Raw genomic sequence first — 17,394 nt, 5'->3', positions numbered from 1 at the left:
TTTCCACTGAAGCCCCATCACAAGCCATGCACTGCAGGACAACCAGAAACTTTCTGCAATTACCAGCACACAGGCTGAAAACCGATGTAGCAACCAAATGGAACAGCGCTTAGGAGATGGTAGAAAGATTTTTAGAGCAGCAGCCAATTTGTGCTGCTCTCCGCAGGTGAGAAAAGGTGGAAGTTCAGGTGACATCTGCACATTCAGTGAAACTGACATCTCCAATGGTGAAGAAATGGCCAAAGCACTGAAACCATTAAGGGATACAATGAACATCATGTAGGAGGACTCCACACCCACACTGTCAGTGATCACTCCATTACATGCTCAGCTGCTTCATGACACTGCAGCAGGCTTTGCTGAGGATGATGCACCGCTTGTGCAGGAAATAAAAATGACTATCTGTGAAGATCTTGCAAAGAGATACACAAGTGTGCAGACTAAGAACATTCTTCTCACTGCCTCCACATTGGATCCCAGGTTCAAAGCTCTGCCTTTCCTCACCAAAGAGGAGCAACTGGACATCCACGCCAAAGTGATTGGAGAGGCTGCAGCTCTTGAGGTAATTGTATTTATTATGTTATATATTTTTAAAATGTGTAGAGTACACACACACATTATATATATATATATATATATATACACACACACACATATATTATTAATGAGAACGAAGCTTAATGAATAAATGTTTAACATATCTAACAATTAAGGAGCATATTATGCAATGCATTCGGTTGATGTTATAGAACTTCCACATATAAGAAAAAAATAGAATGTGGCATCTGCTCTGGCTTATCTGCAGAAAGAGGTGGTGCCAGTTGAAGCTGGGGATGAGAATCCAGAGACCATAAAAGGAGGAGAAGAAGAAGGCCCTCCTGCTCCTAAAAGAGCATCAGCGATTGTTAACCTGCTCCGAAAAACATTTACTGAGGTAAGAGCTGTCTCCAAATCTGCCAGCATCAAAGCTGAAGAGGAGCTGAGGAAATATCTGGAGACCTTTCCACTGTCACTCTGAGGGCCCCCTTCAGTGTTGGAGTTTCCATGAGGCATCTTTCTTTCTTTTCTTCAATATTTATTTCATTCATTTAAAAAAACAAAACAAAAACAACAACAAAAAACAAAACAGAAAAGCAGAAATAAAGCATCTCAATTACCAGAATGAAAAGGAGCAGAGAGAAGAACAAGTCTTATATTTTCTGCCCCTTTTTACAATACAATCTTTCAATATCCAGCGTCATTATTCAACATTATTTAACAGATTGTATTTCTTTAACTTGTCACATACCACTGACTTATTTCATAATTATGACCATTACATCTCAGACAGGTTACATTTTTAAACTTAAAACATTATTAACACCTTACCTTTTTGACTTCCTTACAGACCACTGACTTATTTCATAGTTTCATACTTAATACATCTAGTTTAATACATTTTTTTAAATAATTTAAGCGACCTTAATTCTTTAATTTCTTTGTTGAGATTGTTCCATAATTTTACACCATTTACTGCAATACTCCGTTCCTTTACTTTGGTTCTAAATCTTGGTTTTCTGAAGACTTTTATTCCTTTCAATTTATAATTACTTACTCTTTTCTCAAACATATTTTGAATGTTTGTTGGTAAAGCATTTTTATTAGCTTTTTATTAGTGTGAGATGTGTGTTGAGGAGACAAGATGGCGCCTGTGTGTGTTCCGGCTGCTGCTTGCCTGTTACCATGTCGTTTTTCTGTTATTTTCCTGATTGTGTGTGCTGTCATATCAGCTTTGATGGATAGCGATTGCGTGAGTGCAATACAGATTTATGATCGCGACTCTCTTTTTAAAATTAGAGACAATGGAATGCCTCTTTCATGACTGGGATAGCTACAAGCAAACTTTCCCACCTCCGTTTGTGTGTTCCCCCTCCTCCTGGGAATACCTGATGTTGTGGCGACGTGCAGGTAGTCAGAAAAAGAGGAGAAGATGCTGCAGAGCGGGTGTCCAGGTTCGGATCAGACGAGGAGTGTGGCGTGCGGCTCGTGGATACCGAAGCTACAGGTGGCTTCGTCCAGTTCCACTCTTGCAGGGCCATACGGCTGGCGGTGCGGCCCTGTTCATGCATCCCACCACTCCTCTGTGTTGCAGGACTCAGCCTGGACATCGCTGGGTCCCCGATGGACGAGTCGCTTGGGTCCCAGGTCCGTCCCTGTTTTCCGTGTTTACATCTCGGGAGCAGCGTGGGTTTCGCCGGTACAGTGGTGCCTCACGTGACCGTGGGAGATGTCTGCAGCCTATCCCGCTGTGTTCAGCGGACTCGACTACCGCCTCATTGTTGAGTCGGATTGGATTATTGAATGCGTGCTCTATTTCAAATAAAGCGTTCTCCATTAATGAGCTTTTTGTCAGGAAAAACTTGGACTTTCTTTTCCTCACAGAAACGTGGCAGAGGGAAAATTAATGCATCCATTTAAATGAGCTCTGTCCTGCGGGTTGCTTAGCGGTGGGTAAGCCCCGCCCCTGTCGTGCGGGGGGAGGACTGGCTGCTGTCTACCGGACCGGTACACATGCAGACTGTCGGATACGAGCCACGCCCCCTCTTTTGAGGCGCTCATGATGGAAGTTGGTTCCTCACATAAATTTTATAGTATTTTGATCTATCGACCTCCTGGCCCTGCTGGGGCTTTTCTTAAGGCTTTTACTGACTTTTTATCGTCTATAATTAGATTGGAAAAGGTCTTAATTTTGGGTGATTTTAATTTCCAGATTGATGTTGATTCTTCTACTTCAGCAAGAGAGCTTACAACCCCTGGCAAAAATTATGGAATCACTGGCCTCAGGATGTTCATTCAGTTGTTTAATTTTGTAGAAAAAAAAAAAACATCACAGACATGACACAAAACTAAAGTAATTTCAAATGGCAACTTTCTGGCTTTAAGAAACACTATAAGAAATCAAGAAAAAAAGATTGTGGCAGTCAGTAACGGTTACTTTTTTAGACCAAGCAGAGGGAAAAAATATGGAATCACTCAATTCTGAGGAAAAAATTATGGAATCACCCTGTAAATTTTCATCCCCCAAATTAACACCTGCATCAAATCAGATCTGCTCATTGACATTGACCCTATGCCATGTCATTGACCCTATGTGTCTTTTTGCAAGGAATGTTTTTGCTCTATGGCAAGATGCATTATCATCTTGAAAAATGATTTCATCATCCCCAAACATCCTTTCAATTGTCCAAAATATCAACATAAACTTGTGCATTTATTGATGATGTAATGACAGCCATCTCCCCAGTGCCTTTACCTGACATGCAGCCCCATATCATCAATGACTGTGGAAATTTACATGTTCTCTTCAGGCAGTCATCTTTATAAATCTCATTGGAAAGGCACCAAACAAAAGTTCCAGCATCATCACCTTGCCCAATGCAGATTCGAGATTAATCACTGAATATGACTTTTATCCAGTCATACACAGTCCACGATTGCTTTTCCTTAGCCCATTGTAACCTTGTTTTTTTCTGTTTAGGTGTTAATGATGCCTTTCGTTTAGCTTTTCTGTATGTAAATCCCATTTCCTTTAGGCAGTTTCTTACAGTTCGGTCACAGACGTTGACTCCAGTTTCCTCCCATTCGTTCCTCATTTGTTTTGTTGTACATTTTTCGATTTTTGAGACATATTGCTTTAAGTTTTCTGTCTTGACGCTTTGATGTCTTCCTTGGTCTACCAGTATGTTTGCCTTTAACAACCTTCCCATGTTGTTTGTATTTGGTCCAGAGTTTAGACACAGCTGACTGTGAACAACCAACATCTTTTGCAACATTGCGTGATGATTTACTCTCTTTTAAGAGTTTGATAATCCTCTCCTTTGTTTCAATTGACATCTCTCGTGTTGGAGCCATGATTCATGTCAGTCCACTTGGTGCAACAGTTCTCCAAGGTGTGATCACTCCTTTTTAGATGCAGACTAACGAGCAGATCTGATATGATGCAGGTGTTAGTTTTGGGGATGAAACTTTACAGGGTGATTCCATAATTTTTTCCTCAGAATTGAGTGATTCTATATTTTTTTCCTCTGTTTGGTCTAAAAAAGTAACCGTTACTGACTGCCACAATCTTTTTTTCTTGATTTCTTATAGTGTTTCTTAAAGCCAGAAAGTTTCCATTTGCAATGACTTTAGTTTTGTGTCATGTCTGTGATCTGCTTTTTTTCTACAAAATTAAACAACTGAATGAACATCCTCCGAGGCCGGTGATTCCATAATTTTTGCCAGAGGTTGTATAACTATGACAGTGGCTTTTAATTTTAAACAGTATGTGTCAGGTCCCACTCACAACAAGGGTCACACGTTGGATCTGGTTTTTGCACTGGGCCTGGAAATTACCAATGTATGTGTGGAGGATGTTCTTCTGAGTGACCATTGTTGTGTTTTCTTTGATTTGATGGTGCCATCTGAGCCTCAACCTGTTTCTACTAAGGCAGAAAGGAGAATTATCACAGAGACAACAGCTACGCTTTTCTGTGATAAATTCAACCCTTTACTTTTTAATAATCTCACTGAAACTGATTGTTTTATGAATAGCTTTAATAGCCACTGTGCCACTATCTTGGATCAAGTGGCACCACTCAAGGCTGATAAAGCTCCTTGTGAAAGTTTTCTGCCCTTGGATAAATGATGGGATTATGACTCTAAGGAGAACATGTGTCGCGTGTCATCACTAGAGAGCTGCGTGTCATCACTCTCTGAGCTGCGTGTCGTCAGAGCGAGCTGCAAAAAGTTTGTACCTGAGTTTTCTGAGGTGGTGTTTGTAGTTGCCATCTGCCACGCTGGTGTTTGCCAACCCGGACAGTGGGAATACCACCTCAACCGGCAATTTAGCCCCGCGACTGGACAGCAACAACGTCCGAGGCCCGCCCAACGTGGTGAATTCACTGAGGCTGCGCCATTAAAGCCGCGCGTCACGAGTGCCGCTTCCCCAAGGCCTCGTGCAGCCACCGCGGATCCATCAGCGCGGAAACACCGAGGCCGCGCGGCACCAGCGCAGTGCAGATCCATCCCGGTGACAAACAACGCAGGCTGTTAACATCGGTGATTGTCAAGCTGCTCATAAGCCGACCATGGGGCCTAAGAAGGTTCTGACAGCGGAGGAAGGTGACGATATTAAAAAATCTCTGGACTTTCTATCAGAGGAGATTTCTGTTGTGAAGCAGCAACAGAAATCAATCATGGATCTGGTGGAGGAGGTGAAGGCATTATGGCTCCAGAACGCCGAGAAAGACCGGCATCTGGTGCAGCTGGAAAATAGAGTGGCTGAATTGGAGCAGTACACCAGAATTAACGACGTCTTCACATCAAACCACGGTCCTACGCACGGGCGGTAACAGATGAGAGCGGAGGGGAGCCCAGTGAACAGGAGGTCAGCTCTGTGGAAAAACAGGTTGCTGATTTCCTCCTATCTAAAGGTGTAGAAATGGATTTAAATAACACTGAAGCGTGCCACCCTCTGCCCCGGAGAAATGACGGTGATAAACGAACCGTCATCATGAGATTCATCAACAGAAAACACAAAACAGCACTGTTAAAACAAGGAAGAAAACTGCAAGGGACAAACGTATTCATCAATGAACATCTCACCAAACGGAATGCCGACATCGCCAGGAAAGCACGCTTCTTAAAGAAACAGGGAAAAATCCAGCACACATGGACTTCAAACTGTAAAATATTCATCAAACTGAACGGATCACCAGAACAAGCAAAGGTTATGGCAATAAGGAACATCGAGGAGCTGGACAGATATGAACAATAGGTATGACAACTCAAACACATCACAGCACCATGATGCAGACTGGAGCAACCCACTCATCCACATCATCTACACCCGGAGACAAGAGACATAATGACTAAGGATAATGATCTGTTTATTTCTGCCCAGGAGCTCTGTCTAGATACATTTAATTATAATAACTCTGCTAACCACCCCTTCGAATCTGAAAATGATCCTGATACCTTTTTCAGTGAGAATATTGTGAGATAGTGCAAATATTTTACAGAAGAACAATTCAAAAATTATAAAATCAATGATGAAGATTTTTCAATTATACATTTCAACAGCAGAAGTCTTTCTCATAATCTGTCCACTATTAATGATTGTTTGAAAACATCCAAAAAATGTTTTTCAGTTATTGCAATTTCAGAAACATGGTTAAATGAGGATAATAAAGATCTGGTATATCTTGATGGTTATGAATTGTTCCTGGTTAATAGGCAGATGAGAAGGGGTGGAGGCGTTGCATTGTTTGTAAGGTCAGATTATAACTGTAAACTCATTAACAACATGTCATTTACAGTGGACAACATCATGGAATGTGTTACCATAGAAATTACATCTATAAACTCCAAAAACATAGTTGTTAGTTGCATTTACAGAGCTCCTGGGACAAATATTGACACCTTTGAAGACATTATCTTAGGAATGTACAACAAAATCAACAGAAATAAGCATTTATTTGTCTGTGGAGATTTCAATATAGATTTTTTTTTAAACCCTCACAATCATCCACAAATTACCTCATTTATAAACACCTTGTACTGTTTAGGACTGTTTCCAACCATCATTCATCCTAGCAGAATAACTATGGATACAACAACTCTCATTGACAATATTTTAACTAACGTTATATCTGGTAATCTTAGTGGGGGACTACTGGTCAGTGATATCAGTGATCACTTGCCAGTTTTCTCAGTCTTTGCATTGGAGGGTTGTTGTATGTATCGAAGCAATATCAAATTCATGAGTAGAAATGTAACACCTGAAACAATTGATAATTTAAGGGAGGATTTATCAAGTCAGAATTGGTCAGATGTTTTTGTTGATGATGTTGACAGGTCATATGATGCTTTCATTTCCATTTTTTCCAGTTTGTATAATAAACACTGTCCATTTGTTGAAAAAATATATAGAAATCAATATAGCAACAAACCATGGATAACTAAGGGGCTTCAGAGGGCATGTAAAAAGAAAAACGTACTATATAAACAATTCATAAAACTACAAACTAAGGAAGCTGAAAGTAAGTATAAAACGTATAAGAATAAGTTAATCAATATCATGAGACTCAGTAAAAAAATATACGTATTATAATGAGTTGTCAAAAATAGAAATAACATCAAAAACACATGGAACATAGTAAAAAAGAATAGAGTAACTAGAGATTATCCTTCATTTTTTCAGAGTAACAACTACATCACGATTGATAACGACGAGTCTATTGCTGAACACTTTAATGAATATTTTGTTAATGTGGGTAAAAATCTTGCCAGTAAAATTGACTCATCAACTAATAACTTCTGGGTAAATAATTCAACGTTTAACAAATCTGTTTCAATGTTCATTGGTGGTACTCATGAAAGGGAAATACTTGATCTGGTTCATGGTTCAAAAAGTAAGAAATCGACTGATTTTAATAATTTGGATATGGCTTTATTAAAAAAAAGTTATTGATTGTATAGTAAAACCGTTCAATTATATTTGCAATATGTCACTAAGTACTGGTAAATTTCCTTCTCAAATGAAAATAGCCAAAGTAATTCCTCTGTTTAAAACTGGTGACAAACACACTTTTTCTAATTATAGACCTATATCACTCCTGCCACAATTTTCCAAAATTTTGGAAAAAATATTTGCTAAAAGATTAAATGATTATTTACTGAAGCATAACATCATTTGTGAAGAACAATATGGATTCAGAAGGTCTCAAACTACATCACATGCTTTGATGGACTTTGTGGAAAGTAAAAGCCTTCAGTTAATTCAAAATGCTGCAGCTAGAGTACTGACGGGGACTAGAAGGAGAGAGCATATCTCACCCATATTGGCCTCTCTTCATTGGCTTCCTGTTAATTCTGGAATAGAATTTAAAATTCTTCTTCTTACTTATAAGGTTTTGAATAATCAGGTCCCTTCTTATCTTAGGGACCTCATAGTACCATATCACCCCAATAGAGCGCTTCGCTCTCAGACTGCAGGCTTACTTGTAGTTCCTAGGGTTTGTAAGAGTAGAATGGGAGGCAGAGCCTTCAGCTTTCAGGCTCCTCTCCTGTGGAACCAGCTCCCAATTCGGATCAGGGAGACAGACACCCTCTCTACTTTTAAGATTAGGCTTAAAACTTTCCTTTTTGCTAAAGCTTATAGTTAGGGTTGGATCAGGTGACCCTGAACCATCCCTTAGTTATGCTGCTATAGACGTAGACTGCTGGGGGGTTCCCATAATGCACTGAGTGTTTCTTTCTCTTTTTGCTCTGTATGTACCACTCTGCATTTAATCATTAGTGATTGATCTCTGCTCCCCTCCACAGCATGTCTTTTTCCTGGTTCTCTCCCTCAGCCCCAACCTGTCCCAGCAGAAGACTGCCCCTCCCTGAGCCTGGTTCTGCTGGAGGTTTCTTCCTGTTAAAAGGGAGTTTTTCCTTCCCACTGTCGCCAAGTGCTTGCTCACAGGGGGTCGTTTTGACCATTGGGGTTTTTACGTAATTATTGTATGGCCTTGCCTTACAATATAAAGCGCCTTGGGGTAACTGTTTGTTGTGATTTGGCGCTATATAAATAAAATTGATTGATTGATTGACTGATATAGCAACTGCAATTGACAATAAACAATACACAATAGGTGTTTTTTTTTTTATTTACAGAAAGCGTTTGACACAATTAACCATGGAATACTATTAATTAAACTGCAGAAATATGGAATCAGAGGTCTGGCATATGAATGGATAGCTAGTTATTTACAAGGCAGATTTCAGTATGTTCAATTCAATAATAATAAAATTCTGAACTCAGGGATGTCACATGTGGGGTGCCGCAGGGCTCAGTGCTGGGTCCTTTGTTGTTTATAATCTATATAAATGATATAAGTTAGGTGTCGAGTTCACTGAGATGTGTCCTTTTTGCGGATGATACAACTGTGTTCTGTAGCGGTGAAAATCTTGAACAGCTTCTGGACATAGTGGAGAAAGAACTGGAAAAATTTAAGGTTTGGTTTGACGCTAATAAGTTGTCACTCAACCTTGGGAAAACTAAATGTATTATATTTGGAAATAAACAGGCACCCAAATGTAAAAATTTAACTATAAACAATAAGGAAATTGAGTTAGTAACACAGAATACATTTTTAGGTGTTATAATTGATAATAAACTTAGCTGGAAACCACATATAAATTATGTGAAATCAAAATTGTCAAAAACTATAGCCATTTTGTATAAAGCCAAAGACCTACTGCCGCAAGAAGGGTTACTTACTTTATATCATTCTCTGATGGTACCATATATGACATATTGTGTTGAGTCATGGGGAAACACTTACAAATCAAATACCAATCCAATATTCCTTTTGCAAAAACGAGCCATACGAATGATACGAATCATCTGTCTTTAAATTTATTAAAATTCATAGATTTGGTTGATTACATTACAATACAAACTTTATTTCGAGCGAAAAACCAAGCCTTACCGAGACATGTCCAGAGTCTGTTCCGATTGAGGGAATCCAGATATAGTTTAAGAGGTTGTGAAATTTTTATGAAACCACCAGTAAGAACAAATGTAAAGGGTTTTTGTGTGTCTGTGGTTGGGGTGAGGAAATGGAAAAAATGTTCAACAGAGGTTAGAATGAGTAGTACCTTAGTAAGATTTAAGAAACTACTCAAAAAGAACATTATGTCTAAGTATCATAAAGAAGCAAATATAATTTGATTTATATGGAATGTTCAGTTTATAAGTGGGACTTATTGTATATTTGAATGTGTGGGTATGTATATGCGTATGTAGATATATAGATATGGGTAGGTGTATATGTATATAAGTGACTGTGTATATGTATGTATGTATATATTTATGTTTGTAAAGTATATACGTATGTATATAGGTATATATGGCACAGCCCAAGCAGAGGGTCACCCCCAAGAGCCTGGTCTGCTTGAGGTTTCTTCCTTATAGGGAGTTTTTCCTCACCACAGTTGCCTAGTGCTTGCTCTGGGGGTTGGTAAGGTTAGTCCTTACTGGCGTAAAGTGCCTTGATTCGACTTTCTTGTGATCTGGTACCATATAAATATAATTATAAGTGAATAGTATATTGATGTGTATGTCTGTGTGTCGACATGTAGTAGTGAATTTGTATTTATGTAAATATGACTGATTAGAATTGTTGGACTTGTACTAGCAGGGGTGGGCGCTAATAAGCTTTGCTTCAGCCCACACCCTTTCGGACTCACTAGTTTTGTCTGTGTGTGTTTGTGGAATTGTTCATTTTTTTTTCTTTTTGAATATTTTGTGTGCCGAATAAAAAAAAAAACTTTGTCAAAAACTTTGTCAAAAAACATGTCGCCAGATTGAACGCCTATGGAAGTCAACAAAACTGGAGGTTCACAGGCTACATTTAAGAGACTTAATATCTTCCTTAAATAAGATGATAGAGGAGGCCAGGACGAGTTATTTTAATTGCCTGATTGCCTCCAATAAAAGAAATCCTAAAGTGCTTTTTGACACAATCAGCTCTCTTGTGTCACCTGCTGCCGTCACTCCTGTTATCTCTAAAACTAGTTGTGAGGAGTTCCTGGATTTCTTTATTGATAAGGTTAGAGTTATAAAGGACAGCCTGCCTCCATGCCATGGTCCCCAGCACTGGGAACCTCCCACTCAGTGCTGGGCCTCATTTGAGCCTGTTACTGTAGAGGACATCTCAACCATCATGAATAAAGTGAAGCCATCCTCTGGTATTTTGGATGTTCTTCCATTTAAACTGTTTGTGAATGTATTTGACTCCATCGGGCCCTACATTGCTAAAATGTTTAATATATCTTTGTCGAGTGGTGTGTTTCTCTGTTATTTTAAACATGCCATTGTGGAACCACAGTTAAAGAAAGCTGGATTGGATTCTACAGAGCTCAAGAACTTTAGGCCAATATCTAAAACCCCTTTCTTCGCCAAAGTCTTGGAAAAGGTAGTCTGTGCTCAATTGAGATCGTTTTTGCAGGCTAACAACATCCATGACACTTTTCAATCTGGGTACCGTGAGTTTCATTCTACTGAAACAGCCCTGTTGAAGGTGTCTAGTGACATGATGATGGCAGCTGACACTGGCAAATGTTCTGTGCTGATTCTGTTTGATCTGTCTTCGGCGTTTGATACCGTTGACCATGGCATTCTGATAAACAGATTGCGGGATTTGGTTGGACTGGTAGAACTTTTAGTGTGACGTGGGCAATGCAGTGTCGGAATCTGCAGATCTTCTGTGGGGTGTGCCACAGGGATCGGTCTTGGGACCTGTTTTGTTCTCGTTGTATCTCCTTCCTCTAAGCAAGCTGATCCAGCAGTTCAGTGATAATGTCCTATCATTTGTATGCCGATGATCTGCAGCTGTACTGCTCTTTTAAGACAACTGAGCCACAGAAACTCTGCTCTCTCCGCAAATTGTTTGGCCAAAATTAAGGAATGGCTCACTGAGAACAGTCTGCAGTTAAATTTCAATAAGACTGAGACTCTGATTGTAGCACCAGATAGTGCTGTACCTGGAATTAAGCAGCATCTCGGTAGCCTAAGCTGCACGGTCAAAAGCAGCCTGCGTAACCTGGGTGTCATTTTGGATGGAGGGATGTCTTTGGAGCAGCACACAAATTACCTGGTTAAGAACTGTTTTTTCCAAATTCGGAACATCTCTAAGCTCCGTAAGATGGTGACTTTAAAAGAGCTTGAGATGATTGTTCATGCGTTCGTCTCATCGTGTTTGGATTATTGTAACAGTCTCTTCACCTGTCTGAATAAGAAGGAGTTGGCCCGCCTGCAGGTTGTGCAAAATTCTGCTGCGCGCCTGCTTACCCGCACCCGCAGGAGGGACCATATTACTCCTATTCTTAATACTTTGCATTGGCTGCCTGTCTCCTACAGGATTCATTACAAAATCCTGGTATTGACTTTTAGAGCTCTGCATGGACAGGCACCGGAGTACATCAGGGACCTGATCCAGCCTTATGCTTCCTCCAGGAGCCTCAGGTCATCCAATCAGAACCTGTTGATGGTTCCTCAGACCCGTTTTAAAACTCGCGGGGACAGATCTTTTAAAGTGGTGGCGCCTAGCCTCTGGAATGAGCTTCCCTGTGCCCTTCGTTCTCTGGATTGTATAGATACTTTTAGAAGGCAACTAAAGACGCATTTCTTTAAGTTAGCTTTTTAGCCTAATATTGTATTTTATTGTTTTCGTATGTTATTTTTAGATTATTTTTGTATGCCATGTGCAGCGCTTTGTGACCCTGGTCTGTGAAAGGCGCTTTATAAATAAAGCTTACTTACTTACTTAGCTTGGTACATTGTTTGTAATATTTTCAAATCACGAAATTTAAGTACCCTATACTTAATGAACAATGGATTAGATGGATCTCTAAAACCACTGTTGCTAATCACCCTTAAAGCCCTTTTCTGCAGAATAAACAAAGGTTGTATATGTTGATCCCCAGATTTCTACACAATAAGTTAAATATGGGAAAATCAGTGAATTGTACAATGTTACTAAACCATAACTATTTAATGAATATTTTATGCAAAACAGCAATGGCTTTCGCTGTTTTTCCTTTTCTGTAATTTATGTGTGACATCCATGTAAGATCTTCATCAGTCATGACTCCTAAAAATTTCATTTCTTTTACCCTTTGTATATCCATTCCATCTATTTGTAATGACACATTTTTTTTTTTTGCTCTGTCATTAAACAATACGAAATTTGTCTTAATAATATTTAGTGACAGTCTGTTTATAACAAACCAATGTTTAACCTTTTCCAATTCTGTATTTATCACTTGTGCTACTTCCTGTATATCTGATCCAGAGTAAAACAGCATTGTATCATCAGCAAATAAAATGCTACCAAGCACATTAGATACATTCACCAAATCATTGATATACAAAATAAACAGTTTGGGTCCAAGTACCGATCCTTGTGGTACTCCATAAGTAATATTACACAATTCTGATTTGGTATTATTTATCTGAACAAACTGTTTTCTAAGTAGCTTTTTACCCACTGATGTGCAATACCTCTTATTCCATATTGTTGTAACTTGTGAAGCAATCTTGAGTGGTCAGTAACATCAAAAGCCTTTTTCAAGTCAATAAAAATACTTACAAAATAATCCTTATTTTCTCTATTAATTCCGTAATTGCCATAGCTGTCGATTGTTTTGTTCTGAATCCATACTGAGCATTATTTAAAATATGATGTTTCTCAATGAATTTATCCAACCTTGTCACAAACTTTTTCCATAATTTTAGAAAACTGTGGAAGCAATGATACTGGCCTGTAATTAGAGAAATGATGTTTGTCTCCATTTTTATATAATGGGACTACCTTGGCAATTTTCATTTCATCTGGAAAAATCCCTGTTGAGAGACAGATTGCAAATATAAGTGAATGGTTCAATAACAGTTTCTATTATACTTTTTACAGTGATCATGTCTAAATCTTTATGGTCAGTTGATCTTTTGCTTACACACTTTACAATATTTCTTATTTCATCTTTTTCCACATTGTCCAGGAAAATACTATTGACCGTATTTACAACTGTATGTAATGTATCTTCTACTATTGGTTTATTTCCCACCAGACTTGATCCTACATTTGAAAAATAATCATTAAACCCATTTGCCACTTCTTTTATGTCATATATCTCTTTATTTTCTTTGACAAAGTAATTTGGAAAAGTTGCTTTCGCTCCATCACTTTCAATCACACTTTTTATAATTCCCCATGTTGCCCTCATATTATCTTTACTCTTATTTAATTGTTCACTATAATAATCTTTTTTTGTTTCCTAATTATTGTCAGTAGTTTATTTTTATATTTTTTGTATCTGTGTTCTGTTTCCTTTGTTTGCATTTTTAAAAAGCACCTGTATAAATAGTTTTTCTTTGCACAAGCATTTTTTAATTCCCTCTGTCAGCCATGGTTTATTTACTCTTTTCTTACTAATTTCTATTAATTTACAGTTTTTATTATATGATTTCAGCAATATTTTCATAAATGAGTTATATGCTACATTAACATCACTGACATAAACTTCTTCCCAATTTTGATTTTTAAGATCGTATTTTAATGCCTCTAAGGCTTTTACTGACTTATCTCTTTTAAAGTTTATAACAGTTTTTTTTCTTGTACCTATTTTTATATTTAAATATTGAAAAAACTGGTAAATGATCGCTAACATCTGTCATCAAGATCCCATTCCTGATAATTTCATCTGTTCTATTTGTAAATATATTGTTGATTACCGTTGCACTTTGCGATGTAATTCTGGTTGGTTTTGTTATTAAGTGGAATAACCCCAAACTATACATTGAATTCACAAAATCACTTATTCTTTGGCAACTGGAGCTTTCTATGTTAATGTTAAAGTCTCCACATATAAAAAGCGTTTTGTTTTTAATTTGATGGAATAACTCTATTCTATCTGTAAATTTCACAACACAAGTGTCTGGTGCTCTGTATACACAACTGATTAGAATATTCTTAGATGTTTCATGTACAAGTTCCACTGTTACAATTTCTATGATGTCATCCACAGTTGTCATTTCTTCTACAATTGTACATATCAGATCTGCCTTTATGTACAGAACAACACCACCGCCCCTTTTATCTCTTCTGTTCACAAAATACAGCTCATATCCCTCCATTTGAACATCAGCCATGAGATCATCATTAAGCCAAGATTCAGTGATTGCAACAATACTAAATCTATTTTTAAACTGATTTAAATAATCTTTTATTTGTGACATTTTACAGTACAAGCTTGGACTGTTTATATGTATGAGTGACAGGGTATCTTCTGCAGTTTTTTCACTATTTAGCTGTTCTACCGTATAATACTCAAAACCAATCGTTTTTAAGTCAAATATACTTTCATCAATATTAGTGTCTGTCATATATTTTATTATCTGTTTCCATGTTTGATCAGATTTTTTTTGTTGGTCCAATTACCAACAGACATCATATTTGATTGTCTATTCAGGTCTGTATTTTGTAAGGTCCTCCATGTTTTTGATTTGTATACCGTTTGTTCCTTCTTTTACTCTAATCCACACCCTACAATTCCAGACCCATGTAGCAACAATGTGCTTCTGTTTTTTTTTTAATAGTCTTGCTTCCCTAGCAATATCTGCATTTTTGTTTTTTTGTTAGATGTTCATTTATGTAGACACTCGTTCCTTTCAAATTCTTTGCCTGTCTTAATAATTAATTTTTATATTTTCTGCTTGTAAATCGTATAACAATGTTAGACAGTTTATTTTTTCTATCTTTAGTTGGAACAGTATAGCAGTCTGATATCGTGTCTTGATGGATGTCAACACCTTTTTGATATAAAGTTTGTAACTTGCTGTTCCAATGATTGTCGTTCTTCAGGTGGTGCATCCTCCCCACTGGTTCCACCAGAATCCACCACCCTTGCATATGTCCGATGCCTTGTTTCTAGTCCAGATATTATAACATCATCTTTTCTAGTGAATTGTTCAAGTTCATCTACACGTTGTTCAAGTTTCTTAATGATCTTGTCCTTCTCTTTAACCAGTTTTTGGAGTTCTTTAATCTCCACCGTCAGCTGGTCTAAATTAGACATGTCTTTTTAATATCTGGTTTATTGAGGTCTTTATCTCCTCTATATTTTCCTCAAGTTTCTCCATTTTCTTGGGTGGTGCCATGTTAACTATCGTGGCTTAGTATGGCCACTGTTAATCGCAAAAAACAATTCTCACCCCTAACCTCCACCACCACAGGTCCGGTCGCTGCGCACCAACCCTCCCCGTTGTTAACCTCGTTCACAGCCGCCCCCAGCCTCGGTTGTAGCCGCTGCTAGCCACGGACGTAGCCGCCATCAGCCAGGAATGTAGCCGTAGGCGGCCTCAGATGTTACCGCCGCCAGCCTCGGTTGCCGCCGCCGCCAGCCCCGGATGTAGCCATTGCCGCGGGCCTGGATGAACCACCTCCGCTTTTCAGCACAAGAAAAGTTTTCAGCTCATCTTTGTTTCACCGTTTTAGACGATGCAAGGACGCTGCAAACACAGCCAGCTGCTTCCTGCTTTCAAACTCACTTTCCCTTACCTGTCTAAATTAACTAAACGTTTCTTATGCATACCTGGCACTAGTGTTGCAGAAGAGAGTTTATTTGTGTTAATTTGTTCTTTTTTTTATTATTATTATTATTTTTCCATGGCAGTGGTCTGATTAAAATTAAAGGGCTGTTAGCCACAGCCCTACTGGTTTAAGTTAAATTAGGTTGAAGCTGTAATATTATGATCAAAGTTGATGAAACTTGAGAAGTAATCAAAATATTAATGTGAAGGTACAGTTAAGTGAAATTTGAAAAATAAATTCCCTCTGTCAAAAGATTATCTGTGTGTTTACATCTTTAGAATCACTTGATTAACCTTGTAAAGCTGAATTTTCTTCAACATAAATATTTTTTTAAGTAATATAACTTTCTCAGAGTTCTTTCAAGCTTAGAGGAATGTAGTTAATCCTGTAATTGGCACCCTTTGTTACTAAGAGTATTGATTGTGAATCGAGAATCGGTTTGAATCGAAAATCAATTCTGAATCGAATCGGATATATTTGTAAATTCTTGTGAGAAAACTACTAGAGGAGTGATTTTAAAAAGGAAAATTGGGCTATTCTCTCACAAAAATTGGTGCTGCACTGACTACAATTTATTGTCTGGAATAGCCCAAGATTGCATCTCAGAACTTCTAGAATTCACAAACTTTCTACTAATTTTATGTTTCAGCTTTTTTTTAACCACTTTCATCCATGAAGATGGTGAATATAAAATCTAACTTTTTACATCTTATAAAACATTTGAATTTGGAAACATTTTCAATGTCCTATTGTAAATTAAGTTGTCCCGTTACTTTGCCACAAAATGGGGACAATGTCTCATTGTCTTCATTCTCTTCTGATCACTGATCGTGTAATTTCAGAACACTTAATTTTATTTTACCACCATCTTAGTTTGATTTAATCAAACATGAACATTAATATCATCTCTCTCTCACTAATCAGCTGATTGCAGCAGGAACATGTGCACATCAGGTGATCTCTGGGATCATGCTTGGTGTCTCCTGCTTTAGGACATCTGTCCCAACATAGGGGCATCTCAGTGTTGTCTCACTTGTGATTGGTTAGCCTGGGCAGCAGAGCAGCAGCAGCAGATGATTAAATCAGCCTGTTTTTAGTCTTTCCTCAATTTGGTTGTTGACTGTTTCTTTGGTGTGTTTTAAAGTCTTTCTACAAACGGGAGCAGCTGAATGGACAACTACAAACATGTCTGAAGTCGAGCAGTTAAGGGACGTGTTGAAACTACAGCTAACAC

At 38.1% G+C, this 17,394-nt stretch overlaps 1 long non-coding RNA gene across 1 annotated transcript; it reads left to right on the top strand.

Annotated features, from left to right (window-relative positions):
- The first annotated feature begins 470 nt into the window (after window positions 1-470).
- LOC117507584 lies at window positions 471-17,362 on the top strand. Its single transcript, XR_004559770.1, has 3 exons — window positions 471-562; window positions 806-934; window positions 17,305-17,362. It is a non-coding gene; the product is annotated as an uncharacterized LOC117507584 (long non-coding RNA).
- Window positions 17,363-17,394: the final 32 nt, after the last annotated feature.

This window comes from Thalassophryne amazonica, chromosome 3 (assembly GCF_902500255.1).
Source record: "Thalassophryne amazonica chromosome 3, fThaAma1.1, whole genome shotgun sequence".
Lineage (NCBI taxonomy): Eukaryota > Metazoa > Chordata > Actinopteri > Batrachoidiformes > Batrachoididae > Thalassophryne > Thalassophryne amazonica.
Note: the sequence above shows the minus strand (reverse complement) of the source record. Positions and strands in the feature narration are given on the sequence as shown.